The 25,392-nt window shown below is 33.6% G+C and overlaps 1 protein-coding gene across 9 annotated transcripts in view; it reads left to right on the plus strand.

Annotated features, from left to right (window-relative positions):
• Positions 1–25,392, plus strand: part of ZBTB20 (zinc finger and BTB domain containing 20) — an 816,172-nt gene that overhangs the window by 39,706 nt on the left and 751,074 nt on the right. For 4 of the 9 annotated variants that reach the window (XM_067738836.1, XM_067738837.1, XM_067738839.1 and 1 more), the window contains exon 1: positions 3,722–4,125. The exons of the other annotated variants lie outside the window; for them this stretch is intronic. The gene's annotated coding sequence lies outside the window, so the exon portion shown is untranslated. Of the gene's footprint in view, positions 1–3,721; positions 4,126–25,392 lie in introns of those variants that run through there. 9 annotated transcript variants of the gene reach the window in all.

Genomic DNA, 25,392 nt, shown 5'->3' on the forward strand with positions numbered 1-25,392 from the left:
AACTATCTCCAGTCTAACCCCAGTACCTCCTCCTGCTACACACACACACAGGCACACACACCTTTCATAAGCCACATTTTAAATTTAGGTATTTATATTTATTTTGTTTAATTTCATTTTTAGCTTTTTGATGGAAGTACAGGAAGTTTAAGGCACTGCATTACATGGGATATTACATTAAATAGTGGCAATATTATTTGCTTTGGCTAATATTGTTCACATGCCTGTCCCCCACCAGCCTGTGAAGTCTTCACAAGCAGAAACTACACCATATGTTTTATTTTCACTTTTCACCCTCAAGTAGAGTGTATGGCACATAGTGGGCACAAAATACATGTTTAATTAGTGCACAAAGGTCAGAGCAGATGAATTTTCTCGCAGAATGAGACATTAGTATAAAAGTCGTCAGAATATATCTCTAAATAATTTAACATTAAAACCAACTGTGTAAAAATCATAGGATGATATTATTCAGTATCTCTTACAAATCATTTATAATTAAATCCTTGTTTTTTTCCGTGCCTTTCTCAGGCTATGGAAAACAAGAATTTTTAAAATTGTATTTTATTTATTATTTATTCTTTAAATAATTACTTGCATTCGTATTTGATACTTGAACTAGGGAACCTTTAAGAACTGTGTAGTTTTTTGGGGTTTTTGTTTTCTTTTTTAAACACAGGGTATTCAGGAGAATAATGTATGGGAACTACATATAGTGCAAGTAGGCTTTATGAATTGATAGCTTTATTGGTTACAAGTTATTTTCCACTTCAAGCAAATGGTTGCACATATTTATGGATATTTGGAAACAGGTGATTGAATGGACTACGTAAACTTTTAAATAGACTCTTAAACCAAATGTATTGAGAGTTCTGGGTGTAAATTAGAAGAGCAAATTTGCTATATTAGTAAACAAGTTAGGAGGAATCATCAGGATGTGTTGGATTTAACTCATAAGCACAGATTCTTATGCCTAGATGAGGCCTGAGCTAGAACTAGATATTGGGAGACAATATGGTGTAGGGATTAAGCACATGATCTCTAAACCAGACAGGCTGGATTCAAATCTCATTACTGCTGTGCTGTGTGATCTTGGGCAAATCACTTAACCTCTCTGTTTCTTCACCGGGAAAATGAAACTAAAAACAATCCCTACCTCATAGAGTCATTATTAGGATTTAATGTGTTAGTAAATGCAAAGTGCTTAGAGGAATTCCTGGCACATAGTAAGGACTTAAGCATTAGCTATCATAATCAATATTATGTTAACCAGTTCAATTCCTTCCTTTCAAATTTAATTTAATTTATTATATGAAGCTGAGTATGGCTACATGACTTGCCCAGGCTACACAAACTACTCGTGGTGACAGTAGGACCAAAATCAGTTCTTAACTCCTACTTTAGGATGTTTCTACAGGATGAAATTGCCCCATGGCATATCAACATATGAAACAATTTAATTTAATAACTTCAGAGTCTGATAGTCAGTTAGGATTATTGTTTCATGTGGTGCTATGGTTAATTTAATACGTGGATCACCAGTTCTAGCAGGGAAAGTGTATCTTGAACTCCAGAAAGTACTAAGAATATGTCACTTACTGTGCTTGGAATCTAGTAAAGTATGCAGATATGGAGAAAGTGTTGGGATGTTGTGCATTTTTCACTAAGCCAAAATATTTGTTTTTCTTTTTTAAATTCAACTAACTGGTTCTTCTTTAGAAAAGGTGAATAGCCCTCATGGTCCTTTACATTCCTTTTGACTCCTGCTGGTAGAAATCAAATACTGTCTTCTTATTCTTGCGTTAAAGCAAACTAGACAAAACAAAAATACCTAGAACCCTATTTTTAAAAGTCAGGACATACTAATATATAATTCAAATCAGTCTGTCAAACTGTGCAGCTTGTGTGCTTTTTTAAGTGGCATTTTTCTTCATACATTTGAACAAAGCTTCAGAGAAACAATAGGGCAATAGTAGAAAAACAGAACTGTCTGAGCAGTAAGGGGTGAGATGCATGCTGGTACCTTAGGCACACTAAGTGAGTCTTAGAAAGGTTTTTCTCAAGACATGTGACCAAAAGTAGGGGGCTGTAACCTCCCCTTTCACGTTTGTCTGCCCCCTCTTTATTAAGCAACCACCCCTGAGAAGGGTATAACACTACTGCAGCACCAGAGAATTAGAATTGGTGGTTTACAGTGAGAGTGGAGGGTCTGGAGTCTTGGTTTCTTGCTAGAATTTTCCCAGGACAGTGTGCGTGTGTGGCCAGACATCACGTTTTAATTTCTGTGCTATGGGTTATTTACTCTTATAATAGCTAAAACAATATTGATCTCGGTTCTGAACATAACCCAAGATTTAACTGACATTCTAAAAGATTTTTGTGAATCAGATGAAGATACAGTTAATCTATAAGTTGTATATTGAAGTAATTAAGTTATTCATTTTATTAATTGAAAACTGACTTTTAAACAAAGGAATTGATACTTATGTACTGAAGTAGTTTTGTTTATGCAAAGGAACACATCCTAAATTTTGAAGCATGGTAAAACACTAAACCATGTAAAAAGGATGATTTTACAATGAATGTACTTAATTATTGGTGCCCAAATGCAGGGTTTGAACGGGTCAGAATCAGTCATTTTTTCATTTTTATGTAAATTTTCCTTAGAATATTTAACCTGTATTGTAATGTTTCTAAGTCCCATCTAAATGACACACAGCCAAACTGTATAGAAATATTTTAAGGAAGGTGGCTGTCTAGGTAGACAGGCAGAGTCTAGTTTAAAAAAATTGGGGGACAAGGAGAAGGGCTTGAAACTAGTTCTGTTTTCTGATCTTTGTAATTCCATAGCTGCAAATGTATCACTTATGAAATAAGAAAAGGCATGGGGGAAGGGGTGGGGAAACACGTGATGGGGTAAGGAGTGCAATATCAGCATTATTTTGGTTCTAGCATGTAGACAAAAAAACGGTTAGAGGCATTAGACAAAGAAAAACAGTTTTTTTTTTTCTTTTAAGGAAGCATTGATTATTTTTATTTTTTCCTCCTAATAAAAGAACAAGGGAGTTCTGCTGTGGTTTCAGATCCATATTCTATGAAATCTTGTCCTGCTTGTGATGGAAGCTCCTTGTGGGATTTATTTCTATTGTTGTAACACTATGTACTATATGCATTGCACCTGTTCACACAGAGTACATTGCATTGTGGTGTTTTTTTACAGAGATGCTTCAAATAAGAAACCAATCTGCCCTCTTCTAGAGTACCAATCTATTAGTTACTTAATTAAACTTAATTCTGCTTTTGTCTGCAATGTTGCTTATGGTCTTGATTTATTTACTGAGCAATGATTTCTTCTTTGCAGTTATCAGTTTTGTCTGAGATCAGTTTTCCTATTGTATGGAGTCTGTTTTTTTCAGAGCCTCCTTTAAGACTGCTCTGACTTTAAAATCATTACTAGGTTTTTGTCAGAGCAGATTTGTTGACACTCTTTTCACATTAAAAAATAAATTTAAAAGATAGCACAAATAAGCTATGTATTTCAATATTTCCTGCTAATATGCAAAAAATGTATTTATGATAATTACATGTACTGTGTGCCAGAACTGAAACAATACATTCCTCATAATGGAGCATAAATAAAGAAGGTGGAGCCAGCTGCTCTTAAACTGTTTATCTGCAAGCAGTAATGATATAGAGAATATACCTTTTTCACTCTGTTAGTCTGGCAATACTGAACCTGTTGCTGCATTAGACGAGTTGCATTTTGCTGGATAGGGGAAGGAAGGCTGTCTGCTGTCTGGTAGGAGGGCTTTGTCTGTGCCTTTCTCTCTCTGTTTCCTTCTGTTTTTCTTTCTCTCTCTCTCTCCTCTTCTCTCTCTCTCTCTCTCTCTCACTCGCTTGCTCTGTCTCTGTCTCTCTCTCCCTCTCTGCCCCCCACCCCGTGCCTTGCTCTCTCTCTCTCTTCCCGTCTCTGTGGTTTGTAAGGTAGGTTGCAGTGTGTGTATATACACAACATCAAGAGCAGGAAAATGGACTCATTAGGGAGGCAGGCAGTCATTACCACTCACACTGTACTTCCAGGGAGACACCGATTATGAGAAGAGAAACTCAGCGCTGGGGAAGAAGGTAGGGCAGACAACTTTCAAAAAAAAAAATCCTGCTTCCTCAATCCCCCCTCTACCTATCATCTCCTTTAGCCCCCAGTGCTTTTATTCTTTCTCCCTTGAATTTTAATTTCTAGATTTAAGTTTGACAGAGGTATTGCTAGCTTAAAATTTAGAACATCTATAGGAGGCCTATCCTCTACTAATTTTCTTCCTACTTATTTAAGGGTGTGCCCTTGTGATTTAGTTTAATTACTTTAAAAATAATTACAAACAAACCTATTTTTCTTACTAAAGTCCCAAATAAATCAGTATCTTTCACTCTTTTAAAACAGACCCCTCGTATGTTTGTCAGTCTCTTTGCTTTTCTTGTCTGTTTATGCAGTTCCATCTGTCTGTCTATATATCATGTTGTCCTTATTTATTGCTAACTGGGTTTTGTTAGTAATGTGCCAATGAGTTTTAGCTGCAGTGACAGCGTGGGTATTACTAAAGTGAGACTCTTGTTCTTTGTTTTACATTGAAGTTTAAAGTCCATATTTACAGTTTAAATCCTCGAAGCAGGTTGAATACTTTTTGCCAGTATGTTTTTTGGATGGCATTGACCATAAGGTGAGGGGTTGTCACTGAGGGTGGGTAAAAATCTAGTAATTATTTTTATTATTACATACTCTTCTATACTACATGTGGGGGGTATTCTGAAAGGAATAAGCTTGTAACTTGTATTTTGCAGATGGACTTTTACATTTGTAGGGATATCACTGTGGTTAGTAAGATTGCAAACTTTCTTAACAAGCAGTTTTTATCCTAGGACAGTTTCCTTTCAGTATGTAACTGTTTATTTATGCTTGGGGAGGGAGAAGTGGGGGGCTGGCCGTCTTTTTACAAAGTGGAAGCTATGAAGTGTATCAGGCCATCTTATGCAACAACTGTAAGTATTCATTTAACATTTCGAGAACTATAAATAATGCACTTGTTATTTCAAACATAGTTTTGAGGTGCTTTCTTTTTCCTTTATTATTTATTTTTCTTTTTTATGTTGGGGAAAAAAAGTTGCATTCACAACTAGGTGACATTGTTGAAGAGTTTTCCCAGAACAGTGTTCTTCAAAATTCAAAGAAGTAGTTAAATAGGTCCATTTGAAATGGTCTCCTTAGTGGAGTTTTATTTGGATTTGTCCAAAAGTAAAACTGTTGTTCCTTTGATAAAAATTAAGTCAGGTGGTAAGATACGCAAATGTTTTCAGCATACACATTAAGCAGTGATAGAAAATGGATGCTAATCTATAGAGATCTTTGATAATAACAGTCACCTTTTTAATAATAAATTATTTATTTAATAGAAGTGGCAGACTTTCTTTATTTTCTTTCTTTCTTTTTTTAAATTCCATTAGGCCTCTCTGACAACACAAAGAAGTCCATAAAGCAATATTCTTAACCCACCTGGGATGCCAGAGCAGATTCCCAAACACATTCTCAAGGTTCAAACCTAGTAAAATGTTTATTAAAAATCCATTATTCCAAGAGGGTGGTGAACTTTTGCTGCTAAAAGTCTTTTTTTCCTTTCTTTTAAAAAATTTATTCAGAGACTTTCAATTTGCTTATATTACCTAAACTTCTAATTTACTTATATTACCTAAACTGGAAGGCCAGCTTTGACCAAGATTAGTACAGATGCTAAGTATACTCAGTCAGGGCCTGTCAGGGATTTTTTTAACCCTGAAGGTCTAAAGGGGAACTGTGGGGGGAATCTGTTGAAAGTGTATGTTCATATGGTATGCAATATATGGTGTTTCAAATGTGATTTTCTCCATTTCATACTCTTGACCCAAATATTTGTTTTAAAACTAATACGTCAAAATTGTGCATGTCTCATGCACCTGTCATTTTCTATATTAATATTATGAGAACTACCTAAAATTCTACCCTTTTTCAAAAGAAATCTTTAATATATCTCTTGACCAATAATTTTTTTTCTGTACACATGTATGGGAGGAGATATCTGTGTGCATTTATGTATGTTTATGTACATATTCTCATACATGTGTGGATAAAAAAAAATCACAGATTCCTTGTGGATATGACATCTTAAAATTTCATGTTAAGCATGTTTATGTTAATTAGAAGCAAACAAAAAACAGAGAGGTTTTTAAGAGAAGATGAAAATTTCCTTTAACCTTCTAGAAAGAATAAAAGAGTAAATAAACATTTAGTCATTTTTATGGTTGGCTTGATTTTTAGAATGTGTATATGTTTTCTTTTGCATTATAATTCTTAGCCTTCAGTAGATTTAAAATATTTTTAGTATGAAAAATAATCTTAGCCTTTTCTGGGAGGGACTGTCACAATCTAAATACAGCAGGACATTATAAAATGTGCATAAGTAAACTCAAAACCAGTGTATTCTGCTATATAGGGATTTGGAAATCTGAAAGGCTTGCATCACAGGAGGGCTATAGAGTGCCAGAAGAATTCATTAACCAGCCTTGCTGGTTATGGTGGGCTTTTCCTATCAGCACATGAAATCTGCCTATTGAAAGCCCTGGAGTCTTGGTCAGGTCACAGTGTGTTTCGTTTTAATGTTGGAGCAGACAGTTATCTAACACACCCACATGAGGAAGTGCTCTAAAGCAGTTATTTCATGCTTTGCCATGCCCTGTAGCTAAAACAGTTTGGTACTGAGTGACATGTGTGTGCTTTTAAACTCCTATCCGATGAAAATCAGCTATGGCTCCTTGAAAAGGACCAAAACAGTGGAATGCAAGACAGTGTAATTCAAATGCTAAGCACATGCTGGTTTAAACTTTTTTTCTTTAAGGGGAAAATCACTATGATTATTTTTAATGTAAAGACTATATAGTAATTTCTTGGATTTTACTCATTAAGATTTCAAAACTTGTGGATAGTTTCCTTCTTCATAATTTTTCTCCAGAAGCCTACATTCATCAAAAGGATAGCAGCTGCATACTTTCCCCTGAAATGTGAACAAATAAATGGTATTCCTGTTTATTTATCTATTTTTGAATTTTAATGATTAGTCCTTGTGCTAATTAACAAATTCCCGTATTCATAAAATCTGGCACTTTATAAATATCCAATTGTGTGATTATCTACACATGTTCTGGCTTTCTATAAATATAGAAATTATCAGTGGATGTGTTCATGAACTTGCCCAAGCTTGAGTAGCAGCTAGTCATGCTGCCACATAGGAGCCAAGTTCGGACCCTGAGCAAATGCGTTGCCCCAGGGTCTGGCAAGGTGTGTGGAAGCAGCATCTGGCTGACGGCTAACTAGTGATCCTTGCCGGCAAAGGAAGGACTGATGTTGACATTCTTTGAATGCCACTAGTTCCAGCCTTTTTTCAGTCCCAAGGGTGCCTTCCTTAGGTCTAAAAGTTGATAATGGATACTAGAGCTGACTTGTCTTGGAGGCCACTTTAGAACTATATTTTAACAAACTACATTTTTCAATGGAAAATACACTTTATTAAACTTTTACGAAAAAATAAACTAGTACGTTCATTCTAAGGTCCTTAGCCAGTGAGAATCTAATAAGCATGAAAAGTTGCATAGTGCTGAAAAGAAAACCTAAATATTTCCATTTACATGGCCATGTGACTATCGCAAGCACATAGAAATCATACATTGCTTACATAGTAATAGTTCACCCTACATCAAGAACAATAAACACTAGCAGTTGAACAAATGTGTACATGCAAAAGTTATTCTTAAATTAGAAGTCAACCCTTTTATATATTTTTTTCATGTTGTATAAGCCATTTCAGTTAGCTTATGCAATCACTAGGTATTATTTACAGTGTTACTACAGTCAGCATTGGCCATTTGATTCTTTGCTCCAAACTTTCAAATCACATATACAATTCCTAGGTTATCTGGCAAAACCAGAAATTTGCAATTTCCTTGAAAACCTATGTTTCATGCATTTCCATTGCTTAAGTAATTTCTAGCATTTTGCAGAATCCTCAGGGATTATAGCAATGCCAAATAACTAACAAAATCCTTTTAATTCTTTACCAAAAACCCAAGGGCAATATCTATATCCTAGAATTTCTAGAGAAAGCCTGAATTCATATGTTTTCCTGTAACATAGATATTATACATTTAATCATCAAATAACATTGATGCCAATTATGTTTAATGTATCAAAATATATTCCTTGAGCTCTTATTACTTCTAATTTCAACATAGGCAATCTTTTGAGATTGTGGGAAGAAATAATGCCATCTATTATTACTATCGTGTATCTGTAACCACTACGGCAGATGTTGGAAACAACATTCAAGGGTCTATAAGAAAAAAGGGCTTTTCTGCCACTCTAGCTGTTCAACTGTAATAATGAATAAGTGGCCTGCTATTTCTGCACTAAACTGTGGAAAAATTATGCTTGACTTTGGCTTCATAACCTCTCTTCTACTCCAGGATCAAGCCTTTTTGTGATTCTACAGTTCACTTGAAAGTAATCAGCTTGAGGACGTGGACCTTGCCTTTCTGGAATCTTTTCACACTCAAATGAAACTTCACCTCGGGGTGTTCTGTAGTTCAGTTAACCAAAGCAACCCTTATATAACTGCTTTAACTTTGGGAAAGTTAGTTGCTGACTTCCAAGTGAGTATACTGATATAGGAACAAGGGCTGAATTCATTGATCCATCTAGTTAGCAGATGGAAACTGCAGATATTATTACTCATTTCTGAATATTAAGTCTTAACCTTTGAAACTTTGATGGGGAAGGTGGTAATTATAGCATAATGTGTTTATCTTCTTGATAGTAAAAGTAATTTTGCCACTGCATAATTCTGTCATTAGGTATGATGAATTTAACATACATATTACACATTATGCATTTAAAATGTTAAGAATTTATCTGAAAGCTTTTCATATTAAATAACTAATGTAAGGATTTGCATTCAACAAATATAAAACTATTTAATGGAGCTTGGGGTTTTTGGAAATTAAAAAGATGTCCAATAAATTTAAACTAAAAATGGTAATAATTATTAATCTTATACATAATAGTATTATTTTGTTTTTTAGAAATTTGTCATCTAAACTTTTTCTTAAACCGTGTTTGAATTTAAATTATTTAAAATTTAATTCTCTCTAATGCTCAGAAGGCTTTAGTTTTTTACTAAATGAGCCTGGATATTTGCTATTTTTTCCTTCCCTTTCAGAAATGTTCTGTGAATTATTGTTGTAATCAAATTATGATTTGTTGTTGGCAAATTCCTTTTATAGTATGAGCTTCTTTCCAGTAAATGAAATGCAAGTAGGAGAAAATTAAAGTAATGTTGTCAGTTTGCTCAGGTACCAAATTAAAAACTTAGTAAAAAACAAAACAAAACAAAATCTATTACTAGCAGACAACTATGAATGTCCTAGGCTATGTAGTTTTTCTGGTAGATAGTATGTATGTATATAAAAACTGTATGGTTATTATTATAAACAAACAAAACCCCTTTATTTAGACACCAAGACATTTAAACAGTGAGAATATGGTCCTTTCTTTTATTGTTTAAATAGGAACTAGGTAATATAGTCTCAGGGGTGGCTTTATACTGTTGGGTTTGTTGTTATTTTGGTTATTGTTGTTTTTAAAAACTGGACATACTAAAATTCTTTTTGGCCCAGTAAATGTACTTTGGGTTTAAACATATTTACTAATATTTTCATCTTCTTGGTTGTTTGCACTTATCACCCAGCTTTAGATTGGGCAAGAAGAGTTGGAATAGTTCTTACTTTTTCTAGTTCCTCAAATCAACAAAGATCTTTATCCCTTTACCTTATTTCTAGATGGGAGGAGAATAGAGATGATTAAGAAGCAAATGGAGATAAGAATATAAGTAAAGCAGAGGGTGGAGAGAGTGGGGGCTTTTGAAGCTTCTAAATGTGTAAGTCTAATGAAGGAAAAAGACTTTCTCCCCAACCCTCAATAAAAGCCATCTAATCTGTTCGGCACAGCATTCTCTTCTCCCTATGACTGTTTAGAACAGATCTACCTAAATTCTCCCTCCACTCCAAGACAGAATCCAGTGGTACTGCCAAGAGAAGATCATAGGAGAGAAAGTCATAACGAATCACATTTCTAATACATTCACTGCCAGGTTTTCTTCATACCTTTTTCCTTTTAAGCCTTGGTTTGAAGTTGTGAGCAGATTTTCATAGTTGGTGGACGGCTTTCATTTGTTTTGATGAGAAGCCTTCCCAGCATGCCACAGAACAGCATCATGATTTTAATTAAAATGGATGAAATGATCGACTGAAAAGTTTGTCTGTGTGTGTGTATGCATGTACGTGTGTGTTTTCTCTCTTAAAATAAAGTTAAATACTTTATATATGAAACAAAACAAAAACAACTCTAAACTTCCTATCAGTCTGAAAGGATTCAGATTTCTTTTTAGAGTGGCTTTCTGAAACCATTTTTGTATAGTGGTTTTGACCAGCACGTTCTATTCCATTCCCTGCCCACTTGCTGCTTTGCTTTTTAAATGTTAAATGAATGTGAATAATTCCTTAGTTTAAAAAAGAGCATGTTCTTATAATAAGCTCAGAATATACCCATGAATATAAAGATGGGCTAGGACTTACAAACAATCCTATCAACTTAGCATGAAAATACATGAATGAAAGTTTTAGAAACTAATTTTTTTCCTAGTATGTTGAGAGAAACCCTATGGTGTGGTAAACAAACCAAACCAAACCAACCAGCCAGCCAACCAAACAAAAAACAGTGCCTTGGAGAATAGGAGGCATTAACTAATGCCTAAAAGGATTTAAAGTGGTTAAATTTGGAGGCCTAGTCCTAACTGACTGTATGACTTCGAATAAATCATAATCTCTCTGTTCCTCAGTTTCCTTGCCTGTAAAATGAAGGGAAAATCTCTTTTTTAGATTTTATCTTAAAGATTGTGTGCTTTTATTATAAATAGCTATATATATATATATATATATATATATATATGTAATTCTGTTTGCATTTTCTACCTATAAATCACAAATGTATGGAGAAAAGTTTAGGTTGGTAATGATGGAAGAATAAAGGGAATTTAGGTGATCTGAGAGACCACACACGTACTTTAATTTTTTGGTTGTTGTTGTCCTCAGTATATATCACAGTATATTATTTGGTCTATTTAATAATTCAATGAATGCAATAAACCAAAAGTTGTCATTTGTCAGACAAAGTGACATAATTGCCTATGGGTGGTTTGATAAAAGGGCTACTTTTTTTTTTTAATCTGTGCATTATTTAATTTATTTTTTTGAACACTATTTTTTTTAAATTTAAGTTTAGTTAACTTACAATATTATATTATCAATAGTTTCAGGTGTACAACATAGTGATTCAATCTTTTATAGAATAAAGACCTATTAAAAATAAATAAATAAAATAAAATAATGCACAGGGCTTCCTTGGCGGTCCAGTGGTTAAGACTCCGCAATTCCACTTCAGGGGGTGCTGGTTCAATCCCTGGTCGGGGAACTAAGATCCTACATGCCACGCTGTGCAGCCAGAGAAAAAAAAATTTAAAAAAGGACAGTATGGGAAAAGAATCTGAAAAAGAGTGGTTACATGTATATGTATAACTGATTCACTTTGCTGTACAGCAGAAAGTAACACAACATTGTAAATCAACTATACTCCGATAAAAAAGGGCTACTTTTAACTGAATGCAGCAGAACATGGTTACTAAGGCTCCATTCCTCCCCACTGGCCACTAGGTGGAGAGGTGGTCCATGCCCATGGCCTTGCCCATAGTAAACAGCTCACTTCCAACTTTCTATTAGCAAAGCTGTGCTATATGTGTTTGGACGAGTTTGTGAACACACACATGACATTTTGCAGAAACCATCAGAGAATATGTTCTCTTCTATACAGGCATGATGTGATAGTCGTGAAATGCAAAATGATTTGCTCCTTCTGTGGCCACTATTAATGCTGGTAGACCTAGGAGAAGGCCAGTATTACAACTCTGGTTTTAGTCGTTGCAATAGGGTCTCTTGCCTCTTTCCAATTTGTCCAGTTTGAAAGGGTCCTGAAATGAATGTCAGCGCGACAGTGCCACCTTGTGTCCCTATTGCTGTGAGAGTACCTGATGCATGACACAGTGAAAAGGAAAGAACAGGATATTTGCAAAAATTGGGCACATTGTTTCAAGCTCTGATTTTGCAGTAGCTGCACGAAAATCTATGTTTTAGTGTATTTGGCAATTCTTACTACCCAAAGAGAAGTTAAGATGTGTTCACTTTACCCCTTCTCTCATTCCAGTGTATATTAAAAATACTTTAAGAATTCCAGGCACAAACAGGGATGCATTCAATTTAGAGAGGGGGATGAAGAAGACAGGGGTTGTTGGAGATATTCACCTAATTCTTACCACTTGTAAAGTCTCAGCCCAATCATTTCAGACAGTGAGGTGATCCTTCCAACACATTCTCAGAGCAACTTTTATAGGCATACCTTGGTAACAGCACTTTTCACATTGTACTGCCATTGTTTGTAAGCATATCTTTCAACTGAACCATGAGTTCCTTCAGGATAGTGTTTGTGTCTTATTCATCCTTCTGCATCTAGAACTTTCTTTGGCATTCAGCCCAGAGACACTCAGATGTTTGAGGTCTAAATAAATGATTATGTCTGGCTTGTTTATAACTTATTTGTTTTATATTTATTGTTTATTTTTAAAATTTTAAATAATTTTAGAGCTTTTTCTCTTTGGAAAAATACCTTCTGATACCACCTACTTTCCAAACATCCCTTTATAAATTTACTTTCTCTCACATTAAAAATGATTGTTTCTCTTTTTGATTTTGAAAACAATACTGCCTTTTCACGAGTGTATTTTGTAGTTGACTTTGGGGTAAAGATAGTTAATCTCTAGTTCTACCTTTACAGCAAATTTACTGTGTTATCCTGGGTAGGATGCTTAACTTTTCTAGGTTTGTTTCCCATGCATAAAATGAGCAGGCTGGACTACTTGATTTTAAGGTACTTTTTATTCAGGGTTTTTAATAGGGATTAGACACGTACTAGTGTTACTCTAGTTGTGTATTTGGTTTAACAGTTTTTAACGTGCCATGATTGTTGAAAATTAAATTGCTAGCCTTTGAAAGTACTGTTTGCTATTTCATGTTTTAGAAGAGGGAACTGAGACACAAGGGCTTTTCTTATACAGGGCAGAACTGCAAATGGGCAGTGTAAATAGTATTATAACTGATGGACAGTCCAATTTTTTGTCAATATTTTTGCTTGATTTTGGCTAATTGAGCTCCACTTTCCTTCTAACCTTTAAATATAAAATAAATAAATTACAATAAATTTAAATACCACAATGAACTATGCTTTGGTATAGGACTATAGACTACTTGCAATTTAGAGACTCTTATGCTATTTAACATTTTTTTTAACACTTAAAAATGAGTGCTTAGTTTTAAATTTCAGAATTTTTGCATGGAATTTACATCTGGGGTTTTCAGTCCATATATTATCTTAAAGAGCAAACTGTATGACTTTGGGCAATTTGCTTAGGCTGGTTAAGCTTGGTTTTCTTATTTGCAGAAAGGTGATAATAAATGTTACCCTTCCTGTCTACCTCACAGGGTTATTGTGAAGATTAAATTACGATGTATATGGAATTTCTTTATAAATAGTAAAGCACTATACCAGTTTAAGAACGTTTATTTATTTATTTATTTTTATTGCTCTAATTAAAGAAGGAATGGGTAATAGAAACCTAAATCAAAGCAAAACACACAAATTTGAAGAACACTGAAATTCCTAGCATTTCTTAGTTGGAGCGTTTCTCAGTGGTGTAGGCTCTTCAGAGATGATATGGTTACCCAGTTTTCTAAGTTTTGATTAAAAAAACCTGTAATAATAATAATAATAACAATAACAATAATAATGGTAATGCTTATGAGCCTAAAATTAATGTTTCCTTTAGATAAATTTTTTATGCATCATTCATATGTTCATTTTTTTAACTGAAGTTGATTTATGATACTGTATTAGTTTCAGGTATACAACATAGTGATTCACTATTTTTATAGATTATACTGCATTTAAAGTTGTTACAAAACAATGGCTATGTTTCCCTGTGCTGTACAATATATCCTTTGGTAAGTTCATTTTTGAGAGTGATATTTCTTAAAATAGAAGGTAAAAATTTTAAATAACCAAATATGATGAAAAAAATTTATAAACCTTTTTGGTATTGTAGTATTGGACTCTAGTCCAGTGGTTCTTAAACTTTAGTGTACTTAAGAATTACCATGGGTGTTTGTTACAATTCAGATTTTGGAGCTCCATCCCTAATAGGGTTCCATCCTGGATTTCAGCTGGTCCACACTAATGGTAGTTAGAAAACACTACTTACCTTTGCTATTATACATCATATTGCACTAGGAGATTTTTAAATGCACAGATTTCTAGGTTCTACTCCCAGATATCCTAAATCAGAATCTTTGATATTCAGGCATCTGTATTTTACAAAAACTACTTCATAGATTCTAATAATATTGCAAGGTTTGAGATTCATTGCTCTTGTTTTTAGGATATATTGTTAAAATATATTTATTGTTGCACCTGAATTCATTCTCATCATTCACATTATTCCTTCACTAAACATAATCTCACTTTACATAGAAGGGTAAGTTGGTACAGCTATGTAAGAGAAGTTTAGGCTTGAAAAACAGCAATTACCACTCTCGCTGTGTAACACCAAAATTAAGGAAAAGAGAAGTTACTGAGCACCTTTCACATAAATTGCTTAATTTAATCTTTATAACTCTGTTGTATACTCTATTTTCTGTGTATGCTACAGGCAAAAACCTGAAGCTTATAAACTGCCAGGTTCACATACCTGTTAAGTGTCAATGCCAGGATTCAGAGCCTATACTCTTTCTACTATATCATATTATTTTTTCCGTAATCCAATAAATCTTTACCAGGTTTCTATTATGTTAAGTGGTAATGTTTAGCTTTGAGGGCCACAAAGTGCTTCACTGATACGGTATAATAAGTATTGCTTACACTATGTAAAAGTAATTGAAATTTTTCCTTATCCTTCCATTAAGAAATAATTTTTAACTGGAGGTAGAATTCAAGTTTTCTAAATGGTAAGAAGGGGTTTAACTATAAATAATAATTGTAATTATTGAACTATTGAAAAATGTTTTCTACAGGATCTCTTTTAATCCCCATGCATTTGCTTTGACATCAAAGTTAGTGCTCTTAACCCCCAGTATATGCAATTTCTAACTCTGCTTTACAGTTAACCTGCAGAATCAGGCTGTCCCTCAATTTGGTAAGTACCAGCTACTAAATGCTAATTAAACTTTGTAGGAATTAAGTTCATTTTCTTTATAGGGAACAAACCATTTTGCCACACTTAATCAGTCCAGTAATTATTTTTTTTATGTCTTGTAAAGTTTGGTGTTAACTATGCATAAACCTTAGGGAAGTCAGTTGAAGTGAACAATCTTCTGTTTATATTTTTATTTGAAAGTTGAAACTCTTCGATGGAACAGACTATTTGAATGAAAATTTCCATCTTACCTTGTATGACATGCCATGAACACAACAATTTCATGGCCTCCATAGCCATTGTTATTGGTCTTAAAATAATTGATTCACATTTAAGATCAAATAAAAACATCAATAGAATCAATGCATCAGTTCTTTATAAAATCCAAAAACTGATTCCTTAGCATTTCCGGTATTCTTATTTTTTTAAAAAATACCTCATGGTATGAAATGGCAGCCTATGTATACAGTGTAGTGTACAAACTAATACAACTTCTCATTTACTAAAAATGTTATATTTATGAGTTTTTATAGATTTAATAATATTTTAAATGCAATAGGGATGTTAACAGTTTTGGAGCTCTGAAATATATCTTTTAGGTGTGAAAATAATCATGATTTTATAAATTTGATATGCATATATTTTGGGGATCTTATTGATGCCTCTGTAATTATGTATTAAAACATACATTTTTAAAAAAGACCCACAAAGTCACTAATCAAGGGATATAGTGTTGTCTTTAGCAGACTTTCAAGTTTATTAGAAAATTAGGTTTTATTTCAACTTTCTTCTCTAGGGGTGGTCTTTCCCAAACAGCATTCTTTTAAATTCTGTCAAGCAAATGAGTGCTACCGTGAAAAGAGAAGGATGAAAATATAAAATGAAGACTTTTACCTATACTCCTTTTTCAGATGTAGAAATTAAAACATGATTTTTTTTTTTTTTAAGAATGTCCCATTTAGCAGCAGAGCATAAATTGGAAAATTTGGCCAGTGATTTATTTAGGCTCCACAGGGAAAATCCTGTAGGGTGTTTTTAAATATCCTAAATTTATTTGGATTTGAGACCAGCTTAAAGGGCATGTCTATCTTAAAACAGTTCTCCATTTTCCTGAGAAAAATTCCAGTGGATCTAGTTGTGGGAGGTAGTGTCCCAACAATGAATCTTTGGGGCCAAATGAGCACTTTAACACAACTTACTCCATCCCTTTCCTTAAACCGAAGACTGTCTTGCCCACTGGGCTTGTTTAACTTTGACTGCTAATTTTATTTCTCTGTAGAGGCAAAGGAGACAGGAAAAAGGAGGGAAAATAACTGATGGCATGTGGGTGAGGTTTTGGCTCAGGGAATACATTTTAAAAGATCCTAGCCAGTGTCGGGATAAAGAAAGCAGTTGGTGCCTGAAATTTACCCCTGTTTTACAGAGTAAGAAATAGAAGCCAACAGATATTAAATCATTTGCCTAAAGTTACATAGTAGTTTCTAATGTTGAGGTTAGTCCTGGGAACTAGGTTATTTGTTGCTTCAATAAAACAATTGGACAATCCAGCGTCTCTGTTGATCAAGATGCCTTTCTAATATCCCCACTCCCTTTTCCCTCCCTCCTTTTTTTGGCTACTGTCTTTTAACATCTAAAAAAATAATTCTGCTTATAATTTCAGGTTTATAAGCTAGTTGAATAAACATTTTGATTATTAAGGCCTTTTAGAACTAGCTGAGCTGTAAGAACGACATGCATCATGTTAAGCCTTCTGCCTCTATTCTATTGGAGTTATGTTAAGTAATGAACATGGAACCAGAAAACAAAAATGGCTTTGAATAAATTCAAATTCTGAGTTCATGGCATACCTCTAAACATGAAAAATGTGATGGACACCTAATAAAAGATAGGCCATTGTTTGTTTGTTTGTTTTTAGATTTACAAAGAACTGAGCCGATGGTAAAGAGTCCCCATAATACTCTCTCTCACCACCATGATTTCCCCTAACACCTTACACTAGCATGGTCCATTTGTTAAAATTAATGAACTGATATTGATACATTATTATTAAGTACTGTTCATAGTTTATTCAAATTTTCTTAGTATTTTAAAAATTAAATTCATTTAAACAACAACAACAAAAAACAGTTCACCCATTTCTCCCACCCCTAACCCCCTGGCTGTAGCAACCACCAATGTGTTCTCTGTATCTATGAGCTTAGTTTTAAAATACATGTATGTGTGTGTGTGTGTGTGTGTGTATTTAGATTCCACATGTAAGAGAGATCATACAGTATTTGTCTTTGTCTGACTTACTCCACTTAGCATAATGCCTTCAAGGTCCATCCAAATGGCAAGATTTCATTCTTTTTTTATGGCCAAATAGTATTCCTATATGTAAGTGTATGGATAAATAGATGGATAGATGGATAGATAGATAGATAGGTAGATAGGTATCACAATTTCTTTATCCTTTCATCCAATGATGGACACTTAGGTTGTTGTCATATCTTGGCTTTTGTAAATAACGCTGCAATAAACATGGGGGTACATATATCTTTTCAAATTAATATTTTTGTTTTCTTCAGAAAAACATACAGAAGTGGAATTGCTGAATCATATGGTAGTTCTAGTTCTATTTTTTAATTTTTTGACAAACCTCCCTATTGTTTTTCACAATGGCTATTCCAGTTTACATTTCCACCATGCAGAAGGTTTCCCTTTTCTCCATATCCTTGCCAACTATTGTTATTTCTAGTCTTTTTGATAATAGCCATTCTAACAGATGTGAGGTGCTATCTCATTGTGGTTTTAATTTGCATTTCCCTGATGATGTAGAGCTTTTTTTTTTTTTTTTTTTTAATGTGTGTAGTGACCAGCTCTATGTCTTCTTTGGAAATATGTCTATTCAGATCTTCTGCCCATTTTTTAATTGAATTGTATGTTTTTTGCTATGGAGTTTTATGAGTTCTTTATATATTTTGGATATTAGTCCTTTATCAGATATATGGGTTGCAAATATTTTTCTCCCATTCAGTAGGTTGCCTTTTCATTTTGTTGACAGTTTCCTTTGTGTGGAAGCCTTTTAGTTTGATGTAGTCCTACTTGTTTATTTTTGCTTTTGTTGGTTTTACTTTTGGCACAGATTTAAAAAGTCATTTCCAAGACCTATGTCAAGGAGCTTACCATGTATGTTTTCTTCTAGGAGTTTAGTTTCAGGTCTCATATTCAAGTCTTTAATCCATTTTGAGTTAATTTTTGTGTGTGGTGTAAAGTAGCGGTTCAGTTTCATTTTTTTGAATGTGCCTGTTCAATTTTCCAAGTACCATTATTCAAGAGACTGTCCTTTCCCCATTGCATATTCTTTGTTCTCTTGTTGTAAGTTAATTGATCATATATGGATGGGTTTATTTTCTGGGCTCTCTATTCTGATCCATTGATCTATGTGTCTGTTTTTATGCTAATCCCATACTATTTTAATTACTATAGCTTTGCAGTATAGTTTGAAATCAGGGAGCATTGTGCCTCCAGCTTTGTTCTTTCTCAAGATTGCTTTGGCTCTTCAAGGTCTTTTATGGTTCCATAAAACTTTAGGATTCTTTGTTCTATTTCTGTGAAATGTGACACTGGAATTTTGATAGGGGTTGCATTGCATCTGTATTTGCTTTGGGTAGTATGGACATTTAAGCAATGTTAATTCTTCCAATCCATGAGCATGAAATATCTTTTTATTTATTTGTGTCTTCTTCAATTTCTTTAATTTATGTCTTGTAGTTTTCAATATATAGGGCTTTCACCTTTTTGGTTAAATCCAAGGTATTTTATTATTTGTAAAGTAATTGTAAATGGGATTGTGTCCTGAATTTTCTTCTGATAGTTCATTATTATTATATATTAGTATATATTAACTAATATACTATATTAGTATATAGTATATCACAGCAGATTTTTGGGTACTGATTTTGTGTCCTGCAACTTTACTGAATTCATTTATTAGTTCTAATAGTTTTTTGAAGGACTTTAGGGTTTTCTTTAGACTTTTCTATGTATAATACCATTTCATTTGCAAATATGGCAATTTTCCTTCTACCTTTCCAATATTTATGGTTTTTTGTTTGTTTTTTGTTTTGTTTTGTTTTGTCTAATTGATCTGGGTAGGACTTCCAATACTATATTGAATACAAGTGCTGACAGTAGGCATCTTTCTTTTGTTCCTGATCTTAAAGGAAAAGTTTTCAGCTTTTCACCATTGGGTATGATGTTAGCTGTGGGCCTGTCACATATAATTTTTATTATGCTGAGGTATGTCCCTTCCATACCTGCTTTGTTGAGAGTGTTTTTTATCATAAATAGATGTTGAATTTTGTTAAATGCTTTTTCTGCATCTATCGAGATGATCATATGATTTTTATTCTTCACTTTGTTAATGTGTATCACATTGACTGATTTGTGGATGTTGAACCATCCTTGTATCACTGGAATAAATCCCACTTGATCAGTGTGTATGATCCATTTAATGTATTGTTGAAGTCAGTTTGCTAATATTTTGCTGAGGATTTTTGCATCTATGTTCTTAGGGATATCGGCCTATAATTTTCTTGTGGCATATTGTCTGGTTTTGGTATTGGGGTAATGCTGGCCTCATGAAATGAATTTGGGAGAGTTTCTTCCTCTTCTATTTTTTGGAAGAGTTTGAGAAAAATTGGTATTCTTCTTTGAATGTGGAAAAATTTACTAGTGAACCCATTTGGTTCTGGACTTCTGTTTGTTGGGAGGTTTTTGATTATTAATTTAATCTCCTTAGCTGTAATCAGTCTGTTCAGATATTCTGTTCCATCATGATTTAGTCTTGGTAGGTTGTATGTCTCTAGGAATTTATCCATTGTTCTAGGTTGTCCAATTTGTTGGCATATAATTGTTCATAGTAGTCTCTCATGATCCTTTGTATTTTTTATGATATCAATTGTAATATCTCCTCTTTAATTTCTGATTTTATTTATTTGAGTCCTCTCTCTTCTTGGTGAGTCTGGCTAAAAGGTCTATCAATTTTATCTTTTCAAAGACCCAGCTCGTAGTTTCATTGATCTCTTCTATTGTCTTTTCAGTCTCTAGTTCATTTATTTTTGCTCTAATCTTTGTTATTTTCTTCCCTCTACTAACTTTGGAGGTTTGTTTGTTTTTCAGTGCTTAAACCTCATGGTCACCACAAAACAAAAACCTATAGTAAATACACACACAAAAAGAGTAAGGAATATAAGCATACCATACTAAAGAAAGACCATTGTTGTTTTAAGTCCTAATTATAGTTAATCGTAAGATTTTGAAATGAACATATGCCAAGTTTTGATAATATCTTTCCTAAATTGATGTTATTATATGGATTTAGGGTGGAAAAGAGGACCATGGTAGAAATATAAATCAAAACTTCAGTCTTCCATAAAGTGTTTATAACTGCCCCAGTATCCCTTTTGTTTGGACTCCATGGGAAAATTGCTGCTTGGCCCTAGTATCACTCTGTTGAACTTTTCAATATGTATTCAGTCAGTTTCTCACTGATATAATAAATACTTAAAAAAAATAGGTAAAACATTTTTGATGTAGAGGTGCCTGTTGAGTATTACCATTTACATCTTAATGTCATTAGTATGATTCTAGATATCAAACTCGACTAGAACATGAGTTTTATTTTGTTACCAGCAACTAACTAAACAAGTATGCCCCAGAGCTTAGAAATAATGCCATTATATCAGATATAGTACAAACAGGCCCCAATGCACTAACAGATCCTCTAAATTTTTATTGGGAAATATTTAAGAGTTATTCAGAGCTCCAAAACTCCAATGAAAGTCAGATATATGTCCTCACATTGACATATCTGCAGACTTGATTTCTATTCTAAGAATTGCAGTTTGAATTAACTGAGGTCAGAAGCAGCTACACATTTGATTCACCAAATGTGTCCTATCTACTTGCAAATAGCAGCTTATTTCCTTTTAGGGTCTGATGAGGTTGTTTTTGTTTTTTATGTCTTAGCAATAGAGTCATTGGCAGCAGCACACAGGCTAATTGTTAGAATATAAGGCTTTGTTAGAAATGGGACATAAGCTTCTGGTAATACTCTTAAATTCACACCAATTGGCAGGAAATTAAATATGGTTCTCTAAGAAATATATCACAGAAGGCTTATACTAGAAGTGAATTGCTTAAAAAAAACCAAAAAACAAAAAAAAACTCCACAGGCATTTAGTTATCTTCTACCCAAAAAAGTAATTTTCCTTTTATCTATATCTTTATCAAGCCTTTTAGATGAAAGGGTATAGTGACAGCCACAGAATGACAGTGACCTAAAAGTGTAAAATTATAGTTACTGGAATTTGGGTAATCTTGAGGACAAATAAAACCAAGATATTTATCAGTGAGCTAAAAGGGGAAATGCTGTTTTCAGCATACTGCAAATAAAATGCTTAATTAAAATTCCCTAAAAAGTAATCCTTGTTCCTAAGAAATTATTTGTCTTCTGAAGAAATTGAGACTGAAAGAGAGAAAAAGAAGGAAGGAAGAAGCTGGTATTTATATTTTTTTTCTTACATTTAGTTACTTTTAAAAAGTGTTTTTATTAATTCCTAAATTTGAATGAGAGGGAGATGGGATTAGATTAATTGCCGTTTAAATATGCAGTTCCAGGTTTGTAGGCATCTTTTTGAACCAGGATGGGAAGAGCATAGAAAAAATCCTAGTGTGGAAATTATATCTCATGTGGTGAAACAAAAACTCAAGAAGTTTTCTGTTATAATAAGGTGAAAGTGGTTACCAAAGAAACAAAAGTTTCTTATCACTCTGCCTGAGGCAAATGTGGCATATTAAGCTTAAAATGAATTCTCCTCTCCTGAATGCACACAACTCTTATTAATGTCTTGGAAATTATGCACACATAGGGAAAGAAGAATAAGATTTTCTGGATACATTTGAATAAGCATCCATCGCGGTGTAGGGGCTATCTCTAATATCTACGGGTACTTTATTGCTGAACTGGCCCCAAATCAGTATTTTCTATTTTACCTCTTATTTGAGTTTGACTTGAGACTGAATGACTTATTTTCATCCTCAAAGAGGACTTTCTTTTTGAGAGAGTTAGGTTCCCTGGTGACCTGAAAGAGTTAATGTCGTTTCCAGGAGTGTCCAACTTACTTCCAGGGAGTAGTGCATGCATGTGAGAGTCTGGCTGCAGGATATGTGTTCACATCCCAAAACCAATTTGGCACAACTTAAAATGTCTGCTAGGGAGAGGGTTCAGAGTGTTGTTAGGCCACGCAATTAGCGCTTTGTTTCACGAGCACCAAATCCACCCAGTAGTGTTTTGTTTTAAAGAAGAGCTCGAAATTCACAATAACGGGTTTCATTTATCAGAGCCATATGGGACTCACCATCTTTGGATATATTTGTAAGGCTTTCACAAAGAAGACTCCTCAGGCATCTCGGATTTCACGGATTGGAGGGCAATCTGGATGAATATCTTTTTTGGAAATGATGAACTATCTTTTTTCACATGTAATCTCCAATTTCAGTAATCCTTGAGAAGCTCAAAAACACAGGAAAGCGTTAAGTAAACCTCAGCTTACTAGCTTTTATTGGAAAACAAAGACCATAATTCTTAGACCTGGTTCAAATGCCAAATGTACCTTTGATGTTGAAATTTGGCCACCTTATCTTTGCAATTTGTGATGTAGCATTTTTGAGAGCGAAGGTGGGTTCTAAGTCTCAGTCTATTTTTGCACTTTTTGCTAGTTCTGTCATGGTCATATGTCAATGGATCGTTGGGAAGCTATCTGCAACATAGCAGACTGATAATAGAGCATTATGGTTCTTTTGATGTTTACCCAAGATGATTTCTTTGCTGCCTCCTCCTTTTCCATACTTCTCTGATCATTAGGGGTATATCTTAATGCAATGTATTCTTAAAAATTTCAATGTAAATTGATTTTTTTGATAAATCTCATATTTTTTTCACTGATCTATACATTTAGAGGTTTAAAAATAAAGTAAAATTGATCTTCATTTGGCAGTGGTTGCTAACACTCTAATTTCTGGTTCCCAGATTCTGTTAAGCTATTAATGACCTATAAAGAAATATTCAAGTGTTTACTAATTAAAAACTAATATATTTTTAAAGCATAGCGTGTTACTGTGTTATGACAGGCAACCACTATTTTTTTAGGTTTTCAGATTTTTATTTTCTCAGTTCTGTAGTCTTTCTTGTAAAGGGCACATTTAAGTTTGTTTGATAAATCTGGTAAATCAGAATATTTGCAAGTCATAAATAGTACTATAACAATTGCTGTTGAGCTATACAACGTCTGTAAACTTCATAAGGATGGTAGTTTGAGTTTTATTTTAAGTTGTTATGGTAGGTTGGCAATTAATTGAAATAACTCTTGCTCATCTTTAACGTACCATTTTATTATATTTGACCTTATTTTATTATCCTTTAGTTTATTTTTTTTTAAAAAAACTCTTAACACCTCATTTACTAATGAAATTTATATTAGCATGTTTTAGATTTCCCAGAGAATGTCCACTAAATTTTGTTCAGTTATGAGCATGTTGTTTAACATTGAATTAAAATAAAATTCAGTATATTCTTTGCTTTCATTTAAACTTTGTATTGATACCAATGTCATATATTTTAAATACTATTTCATAAAGGTTAAAAAATCTTGCTTCCTACCGTTTCTTCTCCAATATGCACTACGTTATGGAGAGAGCACTTAGACCTTTGCTACATAGCACACCTATAGGGTGCACACTCGTATTGCTGTAATTGACCACCATGCTATAGGCCGATGCTGGACAATAGGTTGAACATTGGAATTATAGAATGAGCTATATTTGCTTAAATCATCTTCAGCATTAATTGTACTGGATGGTTGAATGTCTCATATTCTTTCTATATTTTATTCTTAGTCAAATATTCTAATGAGTATAATCTTAGAATTAAGTTATTTCCTTTTTCCTACAAACATAGGTATTATGACCCAAAGAGGTTGTTTTTCCCCCTGAAAAAGTCATTATGGAGCTAAACATGAATTTTTTGGTCCATTGCCTAGTGTTTTCCATAGGAATTTTGAAATATTTTCTTTGGGAAAATGATATAGTGTTGGGATAGTGGTCAGTGGCAACAAAGAAATTAAAGATGGCAGAAAGATTCAGGATAGAATGTGTGGATAAAGATACAGTGGTATTACATAGGTCTTTGGATTTAGTATAAACTGTAGGCTGTGAAGAGAAGATAGATACATGGATCAAACAAAAAAATGTGGATGTAATGATCAGTGGTATATTCTTTATGAATATTCCGACTAAAGGACAGATGATGGGGGAAAGAAGGACATAATTTGATGGAGTGTGTGTGTGAAAGGTAAAATAGTTGGATGCTGAGAGGAGAGTGTGAAGAAAAGAGATAAGGATTATATGTAGTTTTATGGCTATAACTACCTAGTTTTCTACATTTACGTAGAGTTTCTGTTGTAAAGGATGAGTGGCTCCTCTATATAATGTTCTCGGTATAAATAGAATCCGATTTATGGAATTTTATTGCTTGTGAGGATAGACCTGTTTGATTTTGAGGTGTGGTGTGCTATTATTCTTAACTTACAGTCAGAGTAAAGATTATATTTCTTTTGTTCAAAGTAAAATATGAATATGATTATGTGAAGCAGGTGTGTGTGTGTGCGAGCGTGTGTGTACATGTGTGTACATGTGTAAAAAAGGACACTTTCATTTCTGTGTCTTTGTTTATGTCTCTTTCTATCACTCCTGTGTCTGCTGCTTTTTGCTTGCCAGTTTTTCTTTGTCTCTGTCACTTTTATAATTGAATCCATCTGCGTAGAAAGTAGAATGCTTGGTTTTTAAAATTTTAATGATTTTTAATTTTTTGTTATTTTGTTCTCTCAACTTGTTTTCACCTCAAGAATTAAGGTGCAAGTATAAG

This window comes from Pseudorca crassidens, chromosome 5 (genome assembly GCF_039906515.1).
Source record: "Pseudorca crassidens isolate mPseCra1 chromosome 5, mPseCra1.hap1, whole genome shotgun sequence".
NCBI lineage: Eukaryota > Metazoa > Chordata > Mammalia > Artiodactyla > Delphinidae > Pseudorca > Pseudorca crassidens.